Source organism: Homarus americanus, unplaced genomic scaffold (assembly GCF_018991925.1).
Source record: "Homarus americanus isolate GMGI-L3 unplaced genomic scaffold, GMGI_Hamer_2.0 scaffold50080, whole genome shotgun sequence".
In the NCBI taxonomy this organism is placed as follows: Eukaryota; Metazoa; Arthropoda; class Malacostraca; order Decapoda; family Nephropidae; genus Homarus; species Homarus americanus.
This window is the reverse complement of record NW_024728473.1, coordinates 74,243-92,500: the sequence shown is the minus strand read 5'-3', so window position 1 is coordinate 92,500 and position 18,258 is coordinate 74,243. Positions and strand designations below refer to the sequence as shown.

Here is an 18,258-nt window from a genome sequence, read left to right as displayed (position 1 = left end):
CTACCTTGACCTCAACCTGACCTTAACTTGACTCACCCAAACCTAAACTTTGTAATAAAATGACCTTAGAGATGCAATAAAACAACCAGGTAGAATTGTCTTTGTGTGTTTTATTTTGACGTGGGATTTTGTTTGGTGTTAGGGTGTTATGGTGTAGAGTGATGTGTTAGGGTGATATGGTGTTAGGGTATTGTGGTGTTAGTGTTATGGTGTTAGGGTGATGTGGAAGAAGAGGGTGTTAGGGTGATGTGGTGTTAGGGTGTTATGGTGTTAGATTGTCCAAGGGAAAATTATTGGGTGGAATTTCCTTCGTCCAAATTATTAATTTTGTGTTTTAGGGAATTTTTTGGGGGTGGAATTTATAATTTTATTCTCATGGAGTTTTGTCCGAGTGGGATTTTGTTCGGTATGTTTTCGTCTGGTAGGTTCTTGTCCAATGAGATTTCGTCCAATAAATTATCTATCCAATGAGATTTCGTCCAATAAATTATCTATCCAATGAGATTTCGTCCAATAAATTATCTATCCAATGAGATTTCGTCCAATAAATTATCTATCCAATGAGATTTCGTCCAGTAGAGATTCCAGAGATTCTTGTCCAGTGAGTTTTCGTCATCTGGGTTCCTCCTTCGACCACCCTGGCAAGAGACGAGTGTTTTTCCCTGGGTCCTTCAGCGGTCCACAACTTAATGACCAATCTCTAAGCTAACTCGCTGAAGCTGCCTGGAAATAACGACAATGCTATACTGTATGTTTATGGTTGTCCTGGCCTTGAAGTTTAGCTAAGGGATTCTCTTGGCCTGAGCCTGTGTTGCGTTAGGGTGGTGTTAGGGTGATGTGGTGGTGTTAGGGTGATGTGGTGGTGTTAGGGTGATGTGGTGAAGTGGTGGTGTTAGTGATGTGAGTGGTGGTGTTAGGGTGATGTGGGTAAGTGATGGGTGTTAGGGTGATGTGTTAGTACTATGGTGGTGAAAGTGATGTGGTGTTAGGGTGATGTGGTGTTAGGGTACTTTAGGTAGTGAGGGTGTTAGGGTGATGGTGTTAGGGTACTGTGGTGGTGTTAGTGATGTGGGTGTTAGGGTACTGTGGTGTTAGGTGATGTGGTGTTAGTGATGTGGTGTTAGGGTACTGTGGTGTAGGGGTGATGTGGTGTTAGGGTGATGTGGTGGTGTTAGGGTGATGTGGTGGTGTTAGGGTACTGTGGTGGTGTTAGGGTGATGTGGTGTTAGGGTACTGTGGTGGTGCTTGGGTGATATTAAGCAAAATCTAATTCAAAATAACATTATACCGATATATAATATTTTGAAACATTTCCGGTAACTTTAAGTAAACTAAATGGTTGTGGAAGCTTCAAATATTCCCCAAACTAACGTGTTCATGCGAGACTTTCAACCAGGAGCTACAAAGTAAACACGGGAGAGAGAGAGAGAGAGAGAGAGAGAGAGAGAGAGAGAGAGAGAGAGAGAGAGTTCGGAACGCCTTATGAACTTGTGTGTGTAGTTGGAAGTTTTTGACTCACGCGAGGAATAATAATACTCGTACGTCAGCCAATCATGTGGCGAGAGAAATAATAATACTCGTACGTCAGCCAATCATGTGGCGAGAGAAATAATAATACTCGTACGTCAGCCAATCATGTGACGAGAGAAATAATAATACTCGTACGTCAGCCAATCATGTGACGAGAGAAATAATAATACTCGTACGTCAGCCAATCATGTGACGAGAGAAATAATAATACTCGTACGTCAGCCAATTATGTGACGAGAGAAATAATAATGCTCGTACGTCAGCCAATCATGTGACGAGAGAAATAATAATGCTCGTACGTCAGCCAATCATGTGACGCGAGAAATAAAAATGCTCGTACGTCAGCCAATCATGTGACGCGAGAAATAATAATACTCGTACGTCAGCCAATCATGTGACGCGAGAAATAATAATACTCGTACGTCAGCCAATTAGGTGTGAGTGAACGAGTATTATAAGTATCATTACTATAATGAAGCCACTCGGGAGTTGTGTGTGTGTGTGTGTGTGTGTGTGTGTGTGTGTGTGTGTGTGTACGTACCTCAGCCCGGAATGCGTCCTCAGGCAGCGGATTGGTTGAGATTTTTAATTAAATTTTTTCCAGATGTGTAAGATGATGGTGGTGGTGGTGGTGGTGGTGGGAAGGATAGGAACGGTGGTGAAGGGGTGTCCAGAATGGGTAGGGGTTGTCCAGAATGGGTTGGGGGGTGTCCAATATGGGTAGGGGTTGTCCAGAATGGGTAGGGGTTGTCCAGAATGGGTTGGGGTTGTCCAGAATGGGTTGGGGATGTCCAGAATGGGTTGGGGGGTGTGCCAATATGGGTAGGTGTCCAGGATGGGGTTAGTTGTCCAGAATGGGTTAGCTGTCTCAGAAGGGTTGGGGGGTCCAACGGGTTGGGGGTAACCAATATGGGTAGGGGTGTCCAATATGGGTAGGGGTTGTCCAGAATGGGTTGGGGTTGTCCAGAATGGGTTAAGGGTGTCCAGAATGGGTTGGGGGGTGTGCCAATATGGGTAGAAGATGTCCAGAAAGAGAAGTTTGTCTTAAATAGGTAAAAAGCTTTGCCGGTGGATTCACGAGTCTTTGATTGACAGGTAAATGAATCTCCTTCGTCGCCACTTCTTTCACGTTTGACCTGACATGACCTGACCTGATCTAACTTAGCACCACTTCTAGTTAAAATTCTCTCTCTCTCTCTCTCTCAGCTTCTCTTTATCTCCCTCATTCTTTCATTCTTCTCTCCCTTACTCCTATAGCCTCCCAAAAGGATAAACTATGGTTGTCGTGGTGTAGTGGGCTGTTGCTGGTCTGCTGTGTGTAGGAGAGACAAAAAAAAATGCCACTGGAGGGTCTAAAATGTAGGGGAATGGTGGTGATGTTGGGGAATAGATGGAGATGGATGGTGGTGAGGAGGAGGGAAGGAAGAGGGATTGGTGATGAGGAGGAAGGAGGGGTGGAAGAAGGAGGGGTGTTGAGGCGAGAGAAAGGATGAATAAGGAGGAAGATGGATGGAAGAATAAGAAGAAGAAGAAGGAATAGGAAGAAGAAGAACAGGGTAGTAGAAGACATGAAGAGGTAGTTTAGAGACTGTCGGGTGAGGGAATCATATGAAGTCTCTTGTCTTTTGGGTCATTGAGGGGTGGGTTGGGTCAGTCTTCTCAAGGGTGGGTGGGGAGGGTGGGTTGGTCTTCAAGGGTGGAGGTTCGGCTATCTGTCTGTCCCTTTCTAACGTCATCACCAAACAGTTGCACGGTCCACATTATCGGGGAAAGTTTGTTGGTTAGGTTTACAAGTTGATTCTGTAGTGTCACAAACTCTGGCATAACGTAATTCTGAGGGGGGTGTTTTTGTGCGGATGGGGAAGTGGGGGAAAGGGGAAGAGGGAGGGATGGGGGAGAGCGAGTGAAGGGAGGAATAGAGAGGGGAAGGGGGAAGAGAGAGGGTAGGGTGATCGGAGAGGGGAAGGGATGAATATCATGTAAAAGAAATTATATTCATATTAGAGTAAAAATCATTCAAATCAGTTTAGACTTTAGAGAGTAAAGGGAAGGGTTTATCGTGTTGTGTGTTGCTTGACGGAGTGCTACCTGCCCACACACACACCCACACACCTCCCAGCCATCAAGGAGGTGTCGGGGTATCGTTTTACTTCGGAGATTCCCTATGGTGTGTGTTGGGTACGTCTTTATCACTATTTTCCTCCACATTCTCCTATATTCCTCCACCCACCAGCATCATCACCATCCACTTGTCCTTCTCTACCTATCTTACCTTCACCCTTTCCTCTCCCTTCTATACACACACATACACACACACACATTTTATTTGCCCTCTTATCTCTCTCTCTCTCTCTCTCTCTCTCTCTCTCTCTCTCTCTCTCTCTCTCTCTCTCTCTCTCTCACTTGACCGACCCGTTACATAAAGACCTCAGCGCTATCGTACTCTCTAGGGGGAGGTATAGAGGGTGGGAACTGCGAGGAGGAATTACGACCACGACAACATCCAGCGTTCAGGAGAGATGAGGAAGGAAGAAAGAAAGGGAGAGGGAGAGAAGGAGGGAGAGGAGGAAAGGGGAGATGGAGGACGGAAGGAAGGAAGGAAGGAAGGAGGGGAGGGTAGGTAGGGGAAGAAGGGAAAAAGGGAAGGATGCGAAGGAAGAAGAGAAGGATGGAAGGGGGAATAGGAAATGGGAAATTAAGGAGGGGAAGAGAGAAGGAAGGAGGGCAGGGTATAAGAAGGAAGAAGATAAAGAAGGGAGGATAAGGTGAAGGAATTTCATTTTTTTTGTGAGGCCACGAAACGAAAGCAAAAGCAAAGGAGACGATAATTGAAGGAACTAAATGAAATGGGTAAATAAGCAACATAAGAATGAGGGTAAGAATGATATAATATTTTGTGAATGGGGTAAGATGGAAGAGAGTTGAGCATCTCATATGTTGACTACACCACCACTTGGAAGGAAGGAAGGAAGGAAGGAAGACGAGTATTGGCAGACAGGGAAGGTGTGTGTGTGCTGTAAGGATGCTACTATACCTGTAGGAAGGAAGGAAGGAAGGAAGGAAGGAAGGAAGGAAGAGAGACGAGGATTGGCAGACAGGGAAGGTGTGTGTGTGCTGTAAGGATGTGTGTGTGTGTGTGTGTGTGTGTGTGCAATAAGGACGCCATTATACCTGTAGGAGGGGAAGTACCGAAGCAATTAGGGAAAGTGATTAACAACACAGGTGAATCTCTAAACTCAGATCCATCGCCTTAGGTGTGAAGGATTTTATCAAGAGTTGTAACAATAATTTTTTTTCTGCTGTTTTTATTGATTGTTATTGTTGTTTGTTTATGACTGAAGGTGATTTAAGGTGTTTTTAGGATAGACAACTCATACCTGTAGGTTTGGAAAATAAGTCACATCAGGATAGAGTCAAATATGGTAGTTTTTGATAGTGTTTGATATTAATTAAGTTTGTCCTGTTTAATTATTTATTTTTTAGATAAAGATACAAATTCTCTTTCTCCTATTATCTAGAGCAGCTTCATTCTTCTCTCTGGATTTTTTATTTTGTATTTTTGTATTTTTTTTTTTTTTTAGATTTTTGGTTGAGCAGCGGACTCCTACCTGACAACCTCGGGTGGGAAGCTGTCGCAACCTGGTGACATATCATCTTTCTCTTACTTTCTTACCACACCTTTCACTCTCGCCACCTTCATCATCATCCATCTACTCTCTCTCTCTCTCTCTCTCTCTCTCTCTCTCTCTCTCTCTCTCTCTCTCTCTCTCTCTCTCTCTCTCTCTCTCTCCCACACCCCGTTTCTTTGATTTTTGATAGAATGTCTTTCACACCAAGGCGATAAGACCATTTCTTCCCTCCATGTGACTGACTACCGATATGATCTATCCGTTTTCTGTCCCTTGCAAATGACATATGTGAAGGAAGTCTGCTTGTCTTCAGGTTTTAAAGTTGTATCACTGTTCCTTCACGTCGGGAAACATACGAAATGGAATACTTCACATATAGATATTTTATACTTTAGCGAAGAGGAACAAACATGTGATAGTATTTGATGTGACGGACCTGAGGTGTGCGGCAGTGTTCGAGAGTGATTGTGTTGGCAGTGTGACGAAGAAGATCTGTAGTAATGATCTTTGGTGTTCGACTGAGGTGATGTTCTTTTCTCCTCTCCCTCACTCTCTTCTCCTCTCCGCCTCTCTCTCCTCTCCTCTCCTCTCTCTCCTCTCCCCTCTCCTCTCCTCTCCTCTCCTCTCCTCTCCTCTCCTCTCCTCTCCTCTCCTCTCCTCTCCTCTCCTCTCCTCTCAATCTACTTAATGGTCAAGGAGGTGTAAGGGAACGCCTGCTTCTGAATCCTAATGAAGAGGGTGTGATGGTAATGTATGGTGTTGACTTACTTACAGGGAGTTGATATAATTGACACACACACACACACACACACACACACACACACAAATATATGGTGATTTTTTAGAGTCTTTTTCACGTGATGGAAATTTTTTTGTAACTTTCAAGTATATTCGTAAGTTTTCCTCGTTTACTGTTGCTGTTATGATGTGTTGCTTGTGTTTGTGTGTCTCTCTTCTCCCGTTCTCTCACACCCGTTCTCTTTTCTCTCACTCTCCTACCTTACACACTTATCTCTTCCTTTTCCCTCCTCTCTCCCACTCTCCTACATACTCACTGTCCTCCCTCATTTTCCACGTCTCACACGCACTCTTTCCTCCCTTCCTCTCCCTCTCATCCTTGTTAGTCTTCATTCTTCCTCTCCTTCCCTTCACCCCTCCTCCCCACCATTCTACCCTTCCTCCCCTATCCCTCTTCCTCTACAACCTTCTTCCCCTCCCCTCCACCTATCCTCCCCTACCCCTCTTCCTCTTCATTCGACCCTTTTTCCACCTCCCCTGCCCCTTCGCCACTCTTCCACTTCCCTCCACCCTTTCTCCCCTACCTTCCCTCCATCGCTCCCCTCCACCCCTCTTCCTCCACCCCTCTTCCCCCTTCTTCCCCTCCATTCTACCCCTCCCCTCTCCCCTCCCCTCACATGCCCCCTTCCCCTCCCACTTCCCCACCTTCAGGAGAGCCAGGGAACAATAAGGTGGTGAGGTTGTTAATGTGACGTTGGTAGATGGCAGCACCGTTCGGCCAACACATATCGTCGAGTGTATTAATTTTCTCTACGTTGGGGCAAAAGATGGCGGCCGGGGTTACAACTCTCTCTCTCTCTCTCTCTCTCCTTTTCTTTCCCTTGTCCAGCCACCCACTCCTTCCTTCCTTCCTTCCTTCCTTCCTTCCTCCTTCATCTCCTCCCATTCTTTTCTTTCTTTTTTTTTTTTCTTTCTTTCTTTGGTTTGATGTCTGGATATCTGTGAGTGTCTGGGTAATGTCTGGAGGTGTTCAAGGATGTCTTGATATCTGTGAAGGTTCTGGGTGAATGTTGGTTGTCTAGGGTGTCTGTGAATGTCTGTCTTTCTCTCTGGAAGGATGGGTATATCAGCCATTTTCTAATTATCTTCAAAATGGTCTAATTCTCACTAATATAACACTTATAATTTTGTTTTACCTCTCTCTAATGAGCTATGATTCCCTCTCTACTCTCTCTCTAATAAGCTATAATTCCTTCTTTTTTTACTTCTCTCTAATATGCTATAATTTCCTCTTCTTTTATTACCTCTATAATGCTATAATTCTCTTTTACCTCTCTCAATAGTTAATTCCTCTTTGTTTTACCTCTGTAAGAGCTATAATTCCTCTTATTCTCTCTCATAAGCTATAATTCCTTCTTTACTCTCTCTAATATGCTATAATTTCTCTTTCTTTTATTACCTCTCATAATAAGCTATAATTCCCCTTTTTTTTACCTCTCTCTAATAAGCTATAATTCCCTCTTTGTTTTACCTCTCTGTAATAAGCTATAATTCCCTCTTTTTTACCTTTCTCTCTAATGAGCTATAATTCCCTCTTTTTTTACCTCTCTCTAATAAGCTATAATTCCCTCTTTGTTTTACCCTCTCAATGCTATATTCTTTTTTACTTCTCTCAATACTATACCCTTTTTACCTTCTCCAATAAGCTATAATCCCTCATTTTTACCTCTCCAAATAGCTATAATTCCCCTTGTTTCCACTCCCATATCTATAATTTTTACCTCTCTCATTCCTTTTTACCTCTCTTTAACCTCTTGTTTTACCTCTCTAATAAGCTATAATTCCTCTCTTTTTTACTTTCCATAGCTATAATTCCCTCTTTTTTTACCTTTCTCTCTAATAAGCTATAATTCCTCATTTTTACCTCTCAAATACTATAATTCCCTTGTTTTACCTCTCTCTAATATGCTATACCCTTTACCTCTCTCTATGCTGTAATTTCTTTTACCTCTAATAAGCTATAATTCCTCTTTGTTTTACCTCTGCAAAAGCTATAATTCTCTTTTACCTCTCTCTCCAATAAGCTATAATTCTCTTTTACCTCTCCTAATATACTATAAGTCCCTCTAAAGTTGTTTTCTAATCTGCTATAACGCTTCCAAATCTATTCTAATGTGTTTTGATTCCCTATAGTATGTTTTTTTCTGTTCTAAATATATCTGTGTCCTGTCTTTGTCTCCCCTACGTCTGTTCACGTCTATGTCTGTCTACGTCTACGTCTGTTCACGTCTACGTCTGTCTACGTCTACGTCTGTCTACGTCTACCCTCCTTTAATCTCACTCACATGTTATGCCCAGTTGCTACTCAATAGGGCCAAAACAGAGGGTATTATTGTCCCTCCATCCAACCATCCTTCCTCCAACCATCCTTCATCCTTTCATCCTGTCATCCAACCATCCAACCATCCTTTCATCCTGTCATCCATCCTTCCGTCCAACCATCCTTCCATCCTTTCATCCTTTCATCCATCCTTCCGTCCAACCATCCAACCATCCTTCCATCCTTCATCCTTTCATCCATCCAACTATCCTTCCTTCCAACCATCCCTCCATCCAACCATCCTTCCACCCAACCAACTTTCCATCCAACCATCCTTCCATTCAACCATCCTTCCATTCAACCATCCATCCATCCTTCCATCCATTCAACCATCCTCCATCCAACGATCCCCATCCAACCATCCTTCAATCCAACGATCCTTCCATCCAACCATCCTTCCATTCAACCATCCTTCCATTCAACAATCCTTCCATCCAACCATCCTTCCATTCAACCATCATTCCATTCAACCATCCTTCCATCCTTCCATCCAACCAGCCTTCCATTCAACCATCCTTCCATACCATCATCCATCCAACCAGCCTTCCATTCAACCATCCTCCATCCTTCAGCCAACCATCCTTCCATTCAACAATCCTTCCATCCAACCATCCTTCCATTCAACCACCTTCCATCCAACCATCCTTCCATTCAACCATCCTTCCATTCAACCATCCTTCCTCCAACCATCCAATCATCCAACCATCCTTCCATCCAACCATCCTTCCTCCAACCATCCTTCCATTCAACCATCCTTCCCTCCAACCATCCTTCCATTCAACCATCCTTCCATTCAACCATCCAATCATCCAACCATCCTTCCCTCAACCATCCTTCCATCCTTCCATCCATCCATCCTCCATCCATCCAACCATCCTTCCATCCATCCATCCTTCCATCCATTCAACCATCCTTCCATCCAACCATCCTTCCCTCCAACCATCCTTCCATCCTTCCATCCAACCATCCTTCCATTCAACCATCATTCCATTCAACCATCCTTCCTCCAACCATCCTTCCATTCAACCATCCTTCCATTCAACCATCCTTCCATCAACCATCCTTCCATTCGACAATCCACAGGACGACGAAATTCTCTCAACATCTTTTAACCTTCCTACTTGAGTTAACTGATTGGCCTCGGAGGTACTCGACGTCCTATCAAAACAGTGGGAACCTTATACGTTTTTGGAGAAGATTTTCTTATTTTATTTATTTTGCTTTTAAATTTTTTCTTCCCCGATTTATTTTTATTTATTTTTGTATTTTTTTGTGTTTTATTTCATTTATTCGATTTTTCTCTTTATTTATTTTTCAAGTTTTTTCTTCCTGATTTATTTTTTTCGTCTTTGTTTCTTATTTGATTTTATGATTTTTTTCGTTTTCTTTTTGTTTTACTAATTTTTTTTTGGGGGGAGGAGGTTATTGGAGCCTGTCCTTTGACCAGAATTTTAATATATACTTTGGTGTCAAAATATTAAGAATTTTAGTATCTCTTTCTCTTAGTTCTTTAGTATTTCTTTTATTTACACTTTTTTTACTTTTCTATATATTATTTTAGGTTTTTTTCTCTCTTCTTCTTCTTCTTCTCTATCTCTGTTTTATCTTTATTCTTAAGTTTTCTTTTCATCCTAGCTTTTGTTTTCTTCATTATCTTCTTCGTCTTTTCTTTCTTCTTCTTTCTTCTTTTTGTGTTTGTCTTCTTGGTCTTCTTTTCATCTTTCTTTTTCCTCTCTTCCAATTAATTTTTCTTCTCTTTTCTTGCTTTTTTATTTTTTCCATTCGTTCTTTCCTTTCTCCTCCTCCTCTTGTTCTTATTCTTCCTCCTCCTCCTCCCTTTCATCCTTTCTGCTTCTCTTATTCCTCTCTACGTCTCCATTCTCCTCTGCCTCCTCCTCTCTCCTTTCTTCCTCACTCTTCATCCTTCCTCCTCCCTCCCCATTCTTCAACCTCCTTTCCTCTCTCCCCCCACCCTCTTCGTTACCTCCCTCTCCTCCTCCTCTCCTTCTCCTGTGAGGGCAACAACTGTGACACGAAAAGAGAGAGAAAAGAAAAGGTTTAAAATAGCTTATCGCCAATCTGTTTGGCGAGAAATCCAACTCCTTCTGCCATTTAAAAACACGACCCAGGAGCTGCCCTCATCCCTGCCCCCCTGCCCCTGCCTCTGCATGTACTATTGGATCTTGCTAGTGTTGAAAGGAAGGTATGAGTCGCCAGTGGTGTAGGAGGGAAGGGAGGAAAGGAAGGAAAGGGAAGGAAGGAAAGGGAAGGTATGAGCCTTGCCAGTGGTATAGGAGGGAAGGAAAGGAGGAGAGTTGCAAGTGTTGGAGGAAGGTCATGATCCTGCCAGTGATGGGATAGAGGAGAGATTCTGTAGGTGTTGGGAGGGAAGGAAGAGGGAATGATAGCAAGGAGAGGAGAATGAGGGAGTGAAGGGAATTCGTAGTGAGGAAGGAATGATAATGGGAGGAAACAGAAGAAGTGATGGAACAGAGAGGGAATGGAAATGGTGGTGGAGGAAAAAGAGTTTGGAGGAGCTAAGAAGAAAATAAAAATAGAAAACATAAATAGGAAGTGAAAAAAAATGAGAAGAGAAGAATGAGAAGCAAGAAAGGAGAGAGAGAGAGAGAGAGAGGTAACATTAAGAAGAAAGAAAGAAAAAGAGGTAAATGGAAAAGAAAAACACGAATAAAAGAAAACAAATACTGGAGGAGGCGAGAAAAGACACAATATGATATAACTATTCACCAGAGAGAGAGTTACTGACAGCCGCTGTGGTGTGGAACTTGACCTATATCTTCAGGAGGCGATCAACACACACACACACACACCCATACCATCCACACCATACCACACCACCACACCACACACACACACAACCATACCATACCACACCACACACACACACACACACACACACACACACACACACCACACCCACACTATACCACCATACCATACCACCATACCATACCACACCATACCACACCATACCATACCATACCATACCACCATACATACCCACCAACCAACCCACAACCATACCACACCAAATCCCACCACACCATACCTACAACCATACCACACCCATACCATACATACCATACATCATACCAACCACCATACCAACCATACATACCACCACATACAACCACACCACATACCAACATACATACCATACCATACCATATACACACAAACACAACAACAAGGAAAATAGAATTAATTTACAGACAGACTATGATAATTAGGAACCATAAACAGACGATGAAAGAGGAATAATGAAACAAAATCGAATAATGAGGAATGGTAGAACGAAGACAAAAGATGGGAAGGAGAGGAGGAACAGAGGTGTAGGGAACAGAGAGAGGAGGAATAGAGGAGGGGGAACAGAGGGAGGGAGAACAGAGGGAGGGAGAACAGAGGAGGGGGAACAGAGGGAGAGGGAACAGAGGAGGGAGAACAGAGGGAGAGGGAACAGAGGGAGGGAGAACAGAGGGAGGGAGAACAGAAGAGGGTTAACGGAGGGAGAGGTAACAGAGGGAGGAGAACAAAGGGAGAGGGAAAAGAGGGAGGGGAGAACGGAGGGAGGGGGAACAGAGAGAGAAAAAATTATACTTTAGGTGGGAACACTTTCATCCTACCTGTCAACCACTGCATAGGTTAGGTTAGGTTAGGTTAGGTTAGGTTAGGTTAGGTTAATCTAGATTAATACAGGCTATTTCGGCATATTGCAATTTATCTCACTATCTTTTAATCAGGCTATCCTTTTCCGATATATTTCAACATAATCCGATAATCTAAAAAAAAATCCGATATATTTCAACGTAATCCGATAATCTAAAAAAAATTCCGATATATTTCAACATACTCCGATATTTTCAACACACACACACACAGATACACTGATATATTACGGTATATTTCGGAGTTCTGTCATACCACACGAGAGAGCTATACAAGGACACATACACAATGCAGTCCCGAGAATTGAATACCTGTCGAATACCTGTTGAATACCTGTTAAACAATGTATACTGACAACGACACACACAGGTAGACATGACCCACTAGAATGTAAACACAATCACAATAACATAATAAAGACAGGCATTAGAGTAGTGCTATACAGTGCTAGACAGACGGACAGAGAGATAGACAGACAGACAGACAGGTACAGAGAGACAGGCAGGTATACAAACAGAATCACAGCAACAGCGTAATGAAACGGACAAACACACTAACGGATAAACACACAAACAAAACAAAGGTACACATCAACACACACACAAAAAAAAAAGGTACACATCAACACACATACACACATACAAGCACTCAAACGGAATATCATTGACTATATCAGACAAATACACAAACAAACAAACCCCGAAAATGAAAACAAACACAAAAACAACAAACATACACAAACAAATATACCACCGGCCCCTGGATATAATATTTACTACAAACTCGCATAACCAAAAAATATATAATCACTTTAATATATTAAGAAAAAAGTAATTAGAATGAGTAAATTTGACATCATATTTTTTTTTTCTCTCTATTTCGTTACTAAATTAATCTTTTAATAATATATGACATGGTAAATTTATTCTAGGGGTTAATTATTCCTCCAATAAATGACTTTATTTGAGGTAAATAGGTGAGAGTAATTACAGGTGTGTGGGTGTGTGTGTGTGTGGGTGTGTGTGTGTGGGTGTGTGTGTGTGTGTGTGTGTGTGTGTGTGTGTGTGTGGGTGGTGTGTGTGTGTGTGTGTGTGTGTGTGTGTGTGTGTGTGTGGGTGGTCTGTTGGTTATAAGAGATGGGAACCGACTATATCTTCACTATATTCAATAATGATAACAAAGAAGAAAAAGAAAAAAGGAGAAAATAATAAGAAAAAAATAACGAGAAAATTATAATGAAGGATAAGGAGCAACACTAACTCAAGGTCGTCCTCGAGAGGCGCCGAGACAAACCTTGACCTGGGATCTTATGGCTCTGACCACGCCCATCAACCATGAGCCATACAGGATCAGTTGTGTTCTGGTGGCTGGGAACCACTAACTCAACCTTATAGTAGTTAACAATGGCCTGAATGAAACGACCCTCACTGCCAATCACGTATTTTCTCAGGTCAAGGACGATGTCGTACATTGCGTCGGTAATGATTGGTGCTGTTTAAGCTTTAATGTTTCATCGAGAACGATCTGCTTAATGGCGGCCACCTGGCGCTTCACTCCGGTCACTATTAACTTAACGTCAGATTTGGGGTGAACTCTTATGTCGATGAAGTAATTAAATGACAGACGGGCCAGGTTAGTGCCCTCAGGGCCCACAACGGCTCCCAGGCAAGGCTTTGGTGCTGGGACCACCCCGGCCCACCTTGGTGGTCCTCGCCCCGCTCTTGAGAGTCCCCATGTTGATGGCCATCTTCCCTGTGGCCACCTTCTTGGTGGACATCACCCTGCTCTTGGTGGCCACCTTCTTTATGAAAGTTAATTAAACAAATATATTAAATGTAGGAACTATTTAAAAATGTTTTGAACCAAGAAAAAGACAAAGAGAGATACAGAGAGAGAGAGAGAGAGAGAGAGAGAGAGAGAGAGAGAGAGAGAGAGAGAGGTTGTTTATGCTTTACTACACTGATACTTCTGTACTGTGTCTGTACTGTGCAGCACTGTACTGTGTCTGTATTGTACAACACTGATTCTACTGTTGTATATTTCGGTCATGTTGGTGTACATTTGTCTTAAGTTATACTGAATATATCTGAGAGTTGTGTATGGCCGGGGACGTGTGAGTGTGTGTGTCACCTTTAAATTCTGTGAGTGTGGTTGTGACTATGTGGTTGTGGGTGTATGGTGGTGTGTGGGGGTGGGGTTCTATGGTGATGGTGGCTGTGGCTATGTGTGTGGTGGTGACAGTGTGGCTGTGTGGGGGGTGGTGAGTTTGGCCATGTGAGGGTAGGTGTATGTGGTGGTGATGGTGGTGGTGGTGTGTCTATGTGTGGTGGTGGGTGTGGCTATGTAGTAGGGGTGGTGGGTGTGGCTTTGTTGTGATGGTGGTGGTGGTGGGTGTGGCTATGTGGTTATGGTGGCGGTGGTGGGTGCGGTTATGTGGTGGTAGTGGTGGGTGTGGTTATGTGGTGATGGTGGTGGTGGTGGGTGTGGCTACGTGGTGGTAGTGGTAGGTGCCTCCTCGTGGCAACACACGGTAACTGGGTGCCTCGTGGGCCCAGGCTAGACCAGCAGGAGATCTCGGAGTAGCAGTGGGCCCCAGAGGGACAGCGCATAGGACCACTGGCATGTGGATACGTCCTGGCTCCTACTATCCATTGCCCCTCTGCCTTGCGGGTTAACCTTGGTAGGTATAAGGCTACGGGAGTAAACCCAGAACGAAAAATCTACGGTGGAGCCCATCTAAACCCAACAAACTGGGTTATCGGCAGTCCATTGCGACTCCCCCTCTCCCTAGTCGTTGCAACACTTGCACCACTGGATCAGGAAAAGGGAGAGCCAAGATGTGTGGTTGCTGCCTGCGCTCCAGCCTTACCACATAAATCAACTCACGCACAGCCATAATCCAGTTCATTATACCTCTCATCATCATCAAAACCCTTATACCCCCAAAAGTCCTATGGCGACGGACGAGTGGCGACGGGGACAGGCAGAGATGACTGCCGGGAGTCTCTAGTCACAACTCTGTACATGGGCGGCACAGATAAGATGATCGCTTATGCAATGGGATCTTGGCAGCAGTACAATCCGATCCTATCTGTGCGACTGAGCAGCCCTTTCGAGGGGCTACTCACCTCACATGGGGAGGGGGCTAGAAAAGGTGCCCTAAACATAGCCTGCTTAAAAAACAACCTCACTGGGCAACCGCACCCAAAAAGGTCATGCTTATGCGGTCGAAAACACCATCAAAATCACAGATCCAAACAAAAACAAACTATATAACCTCTTATGGTCGCTGCATGGAGTGTCAGGACCCTTCTGGATACTGGCACAAATGAGCGTCCTGAAAGAAGAACTGCCCTTGTGGCAAAAGACCTGGCTAGGTATAACATCGACATAGGAGCCATTAGTGAGTCCCGGCTCCTAGGCGAGGGTCAACTCACAGAATGTGGGTCTAGCTACACCTTCTGGAAGGGTAAGCCTGCTGTGGAGAGAAACCTTATTTATGGAGTTGGCTTTGCCATCCTCCAACGCATCCTACACAGGCTAACTGAAATGCTATTGGGATCAACGAGCTCCTCATGACGCCCCAACACTGGATGCAGAGGACGACATCAAGGAGCCCTTTTACGCCGACCTTGACAGAGTGCTAACCTCTATCCCCACAGAAGATAAGGTTGTTCTCCTTGGTGACTTCAATGCCAGAGTTGGCAGAGATGCTGACATTTGACAGGGAACCATCGGGAGAAATGGACTAGGCAAATGTAATCCCAACGGCCTACTCCTCCTCAGCAAGTCTGCTGCACCCACCACAGCCATCCTCCATCCCTGGATGAGGTTGATATTGCCACCAAACAGATGAAAAATAACAAAGCCTGAGGGCCTGATGGAATCCCAACCGAGGTGAATAAATCAGGAGGACCTCTGCTTACCAGCCGTCTCCACTCTCTCCTGGAGAATATTTATAAGAACAAGGGAGACCGGTCAGACTGCGGCAACTACCGCGGGATCTCGCTGCTGTCCGTAATTGGCAAGATTATCTCCCGAGTCCTCCTAAACAGACTTCTTCCTGAGGCGGAAAACTTCCTCCCAGAATCTCAATGTGGCTTTAGACCATCATGTAGCACTGCTGACATGACCTTTGCTGCCCGCCAGATACAGAAAAAAGTGCAGAGAACAGCGTCGTGACCTGTATACGGTCTTCATCGACCTAACCAAAGCCTTTGACTGGGTCAACAGGGAAGCCCTCTAGTAGTACCTCAGCCGTTTTGGCTGCCCACCAAAATTCATCGCCATTGTGAGGCAACTCCACGATGGCATGAACGGCAGTGTCCTGCACAATAGCACCCAGTCTGAGTTATTCTCCATCCAAACGGGGGTTAAACAAGGGTGTGTACTGTCACCAACTCTCTTTTCCATTTTCTTGGCTGCCTTCCTTACTCGTGGCAATTTAGCTGGCGGGGTAGACATCGAGTACCGGATGAAGGGTCTTTTCAACACAAGACGATTCCAGGCAGGAACAAAGGTTTTGGCAGCTTCCATTATTGAGCTTCAGGAGATCCTGAACACCTACACAGATGCGTATGCACACTTCGGCCTTGAGGTGAATATACGTAAGACTCAGATTCTCTTTCAGCCTGCCCATGTTTCAGCCACACCTCCACCATCCATCCAGCTTAACGGTACTACCCTCTCTAATGTTACCCACTTTCGGTATCTCGGCTCCCATCTGTCCACCACCGCGGACATCGATGAAGGGATTCATCATCGGATGAGATGTGCACCTCAAGCCTTTGGCAGACTACGAAACCGTGTCTTTAGCTGTATGGAGCTGAAATTATTTACAAAGTTACACGTATATCGAACAGTGGTCCTCTCCATCCTGCTACATGACAACGAGACATGGGTCACAAACAGGAGGCACCTCAAGGCACTTAAAAACGTTCACCAACGTAGTCTACGTTCCACTCTTCGAGTTCGCTGGGAAGACAAGAGAACAGATGCCAGTATTCTTGCTGACACCAACTATAGAAGCATCAAGGCTACCATTATCCAAGAAAAACTGCGCTGGACTGACCATGTTACCCGCACGAACGACAGTACACTGCCAAAGCAGCTACTTTACAGTAAACGTAATGCTGGCGGGCAACTGAAAAAGTATAAGGATAGTCTTAAGACAAACCTAAAAAAGTGCCAAATCGACCCCCTCACCTGGGAGACGATTACTCCATACCGTAACGCTTGGAGGAGCACCATACGAGAAGGTGTCAATACTTTCGAGTTAGCCCGACTGCCTAACGAGTCAGACAAGCGCCAACGCCGGAAAGACGCTGCCGCCGCCCTCCTGCACTAGATGTAGCCCCCTACATGTGCAAAAACTGTGATTGACCCTGCCTGTTCCGTATCTGCCTCTTTAGTCACCCGAGAACTCACCAACCTAGGTGACATCCTTAAAAACTCCTATCATTGTATCATTGCTGGATGATCGTCATACTCGATTCCGAGTGACAGCAAAGTGGAGTAGTAGTAGTAGTAGTAGTGTGTGTGTGTGTGTGTTAGTTCCTGGTGAATGGGCCCAAAGTGGTGTCTAGTTAGTTTAAATAATGCACCTTCACTGATCTGACTGGTGTATGCTTTTTTCTGTGTGTGTTGCTGACAGGTAGGATTGATCTGAGTGTAAATATTCACAGGTAAAGTTGCCACAGCCTCACACAGTTAATATGGCGAACATCATTTATTAAAGCAGTCTAGACCAACCACATGACTATATAATAAAACACAACTAACCCTTGGCAAGAGTGACAACAATATTATCCCTGGTGGTATGTGCAGTCCCCTTCACTAGTGCGTTTACAGGGGCTTGTTAGGTTTTGTGCAGTGTGGCAGCATTGTGTTTGTTTACATTCGACAGAAGGAAACTCACAATATCTCAATGTAATGATTTGTGGAATTTTTATGCAATGAGCCCCTGTAAACGCACAAGTGAAGGGGACTATACCGTACTGCTCCTCCCTTAAAGCCTGTGTGGTCAAACCTTTAAGGGAAAAAACACAGAGGGAAACAGCAGCTGGCAGGAAATACACCTCGATATCCACTGTCTGTCTGTCTGTTTTATCTATCAAGCTATCCATCCCTTCATCTATCTGTCTAACCATCAATCCTATGTTTACACCCTCTCTCTCAAAAGTTAGCTAATTAGATTTATTAACTCACCTGACGCTCCTTAATAACTCATATAAACAAATATAACTCACTGTCATCTCGGAGTTATTTACAGGTTCTATGTTTTAATCGATGGAG

The 18,258-nt window shown here is 44.1% G+C and overlaps 1 protein-coding gene across 1 annotated transcript in view; it reads left to right on the top strand.

Moving 5' to 3' along the window:
* The window catches only part of LOC121866093 (neuronal acetylcholine receptor subunit alpha-10-like), a 132,346-nt gene that overhangs the window by 95,799 nt on the left and 18,289 nt on the right, over nucleotides 1-18,258 (top strand). The gene's annotated exons all lie outside the window — the stretch shown is intronic.